Consider the following 3,621-nt stretch of genomic DNA (forward strand, 5'->3'; position numbering starts at 1 on the left):
TTCACGGCGAAGGGCCTGAGGCCAAGCGGTAGCATCTGGGTCCGAGCACACAGATGTTGGTGACTGCGGCAGGCTCGGCGAGGGCAACTCCTGGGCGAGCTCGGCGACTAGAGTAGTGAGACACCGTGCATGGCGTCTGGGATCCGGGTCGCCACCGCGGGTCGTGCTCAAGCAGGCCCTGAGGCCGAGCAAAGACGTCTTGTTAGCAGTAGGCAAGGAATAGAAGCAATTGAGAAGGGAATCAGACGAACAGCATAGCAATTAGGCAGGAAGGATAGGCTAGGAAGGATGAGTGCTTGAGGGTTTAGAGTTTGATTTCATAATTTGTGATGATCCCCTCTCTCTCTCTCTGGTAGCTTATATGCTTACACGGCTTTTGCCCGCAGGTGCACACAGGCACGCTCACATCCACTCAGCGCCAGCGAGACGAATGTTGGGCCGGCGAGTGCATGATCTAGCCCGAGGTACTTGGGCCGCCTCTTCTGATGTACACGTAGCAGATGGGCCGTTAACACCCCTCGGTCCTTTTGAACCTGCTTGTCCCCAAGCAGGAGCTCTTGGGAAGGCTTGACGAAGCTGAAGCAGGTTCTCCCAGGTCGCCATGTCAGACGGCCAACCAGACCATAGGATCAGGCCTTGCTCCATCGAGCCATTAGCAGTAGAAATTACACGACGCTGCAACACTTCCATAGGAACCCGAGGCAACTCAATATCAGCTGGTAAAGATGGAGATACCTGGACATGAGGAAGAACCGCGGCTTTCAATTGCGAAACATGAAACACCGGGTGGATGGCAGCTGAACTTGGCAACAACAACTTATATGCCACAAAACCAATGCGCTCTGTGATCTGAAAGAGTCCATAGAATTTGAAGGACAGCTTCTGGTTAGAGCGAGGGGCCAGAGTAGACTGAACATAGGGTTGAAGCTTGACAAACACCATATCACCAACACTGAATTGACGTTCAGAACGTTTCTTGTCAGCTTGACGTTTCATACGTTCATTGGCTCGAGCTAGGTGCTGATGGATCAAATCAGTCATAACCTGACGATCTTAAAGCCAAGAAGACAACTCTGGTACAGCCACATCATCCAAGACAGATATCCCGAAACGACGAGGTGGGTAGCCATAAAGAGCTTCAAAAGGGGAGCAGTCAAGTGCAGAATGAGGGGAAGCGTTGTACCAGAATTCCGCCAGAGCAATCCAAGAGGACCATTTAGCCGGGCATGCATTGGCAAAACAACGTAAGAATGTCTCCATGGATTGATCGATGCGCTCGGTCTGACCATAGGACCGCGGGTGGTAGCTGGAACTCATATGCAAAGAGACATCTGCCAAATGGAAGAGCTCACGCCAAAAGTGACTTGTAAAGATACGATCCCTATCAGATATAATTATAGTCGGCAGACCATGCAAGTGGTAAACATTGTTGAGGAACAACTTAGCAACCACAGGAGCTGTAAACGGATGGAGCAGTGGCAAGAAGTGGCCATATTTAGTGAATGAATCGACCACAACGAGAATGCAGTTAACATTACCAGCGCGGGGCAGCCCCTCAACGAAATCCATAGATATAGTTTGCCAAGCAGCGCCAGGTACTGGCAGAGGTTGAAGGACACCGGGCAAACGAGTATGATCGGGCTTAGCCTGTTGACAAGTAAGACAAGCTTCAACGAAGGCTCGGGTAGCAGATTTCATGCCACGCCACTGGAAGAGCTGTTTCAACCGAGTATACGTTGCTGAAAATCCAGAATGACCGCCCAAGGCGCTTGAATGGATTGCATGGAGAATTTTCTGCTGAAGTACTTTGTTGTCCCCAATCCAAATATGTGGACCCTGACGGAGGACACCATCCCATAGAGAGAAGCCTGGCATAGCTGTTGAATCAATGGTAAGCTTCGTTATCATCTCTGATGATGTAGGATCGGCAGCATACCCCGACACCACCTCTTGTATCTAGGTAGGAGCAACCACAAAAATAGCAGCACAGGCTGAATCATGAAAGCTCTTACGAGACAAGGCATCAACGACTTGGTTTGCAGTCCCTGGCTTGTATGCAATGCGAAATTGTAGACCAACGAGCTTAGAAAAGAGTTTCTGTTGCCACGTGGTATGAAGACGCTAGTCAGTAAGCTGCACAAGGCTTTGCTAATCAGTTAAAATTGTGAATTTAGCATGTTGTAGATAAGAGCGCCACTGCTGTATGGCCCTCAAAACCGCCATGTATTCCTTCTTAGAAGTACTCAGCCCACGAGAACGGGGTCCCAATGCTTTGCTGAGAAACGCCAATGGGTGGCTCTCCTGAGTAAGAACAACGCCAATACCACTGGCACTAGCATCCGTCTCAATGCTAAATGGCTTGGAGAAGTCGGGCAAGGCAAGGACTAGTGAAGAACTCAGGGCTTGCTTCAGTGCTTGGAATGACTAGTCATGGGAAGTAGTCTAGATGAACAAGGTGTTCTTTTTTAGCAGCTCGGTCAACGGTTTTGCGATGATACCAAAATTGCGAACAACTTTTCTGTAATACCCTGCCAAACCCAGAAAGCTGCGCAAATCCTTTACTGACTGGGGAGTATGCCAATTGACCACAAGCGCTACTTTCTGATCAATTGTAACACCTACTGGAGTAATGACATGGTTGAGATATGCAATACTTTGCTTGGCGAACTCACATTTAGAAAGTTTAATCTTCTAGTCATGATCTTGAAGCTGCTGAAAGACCAGCTGCAGGTGGTGAAGATGTTCCTCATAGGATGAACTGAATATCAGGATATCATCGAAGAAGACCAATACAAATTTTCGAAGAAAAGGAGCCAGAGTCGAATTCATGGCATCTTGAAATGTTCCAGGCGCTCCTGTGAGGCTAAATGGCATGACTATGAACTTAAACTGTCCAAAATGGGTTTCAAATGCGGTTTTGAACTCCTCACCGAGCTTCAACAGAATCTGGTGAAAACCAGAGCGCAAATCGAGTTTGGAAAACCAAGAAGCTCCAGCCAACTCATCTAGAAGCTCATCAATTATGGTACTGGATATTTGCCTTTAACGGTGATAGCGTTCAGCTATCAGTAATCTACATAGAACCTCCATGCATTGTCCTTTTTTCTAACCAACAATACTGCAGATGAGAATGGGCTGGTGCCTTTTGAATGATACCTGATGCCAACATTTCTTTGACTTGTTTCTCCAACTCATCCTTGATAACTGGGGAGAAACGGTAAGGACGAGAATAGATTGGAGCTGCTCTAGGAACCAGTGGAATTGAGTGATCACAATTGTGAGAGGGAGGCAACTGATTAGGCGGTTCAAACAACCCAGAGTAAGTTTGGATCAGTTGTTGAACTTCGACAAGGTAAGCAGTAGTATCAGAAGACTGCTGAGGTTCAATAGAACATAGCTGTAAGACTGCTCCAACTGTTAAATCCGACAGAATACCCACTAAATGAACAGTAGTGCCCTAATGTTGGAGCTAAATCCACTTCTGACCCCAATGAACATCCATCGGACTATGGGCTTCAAGCCAATCAAGACCCAAGATCATGTCATAAGAGGATAATGGAAGCACCTTCAAATCTGAGGAAAACTGACAGCCCTGTATAGACCAACTGGCATCAGGAATGT

Source organism: Miscanthus floridulus, chromosome 8 (assembly GCF_019320115.1).
Source record: "Miscanthus floridulus cultivar M001 chromosome 8, ASM1932011v1, whole genome shotgun sequence".
NCBI classification, from domain to species: domain Eukaryota; kingdom Viridiplantae; phylum Streptophyta; class Magnoliopsida; order Poales; family Poaceae; genus Miscanthus; species Miscanthus floridulus.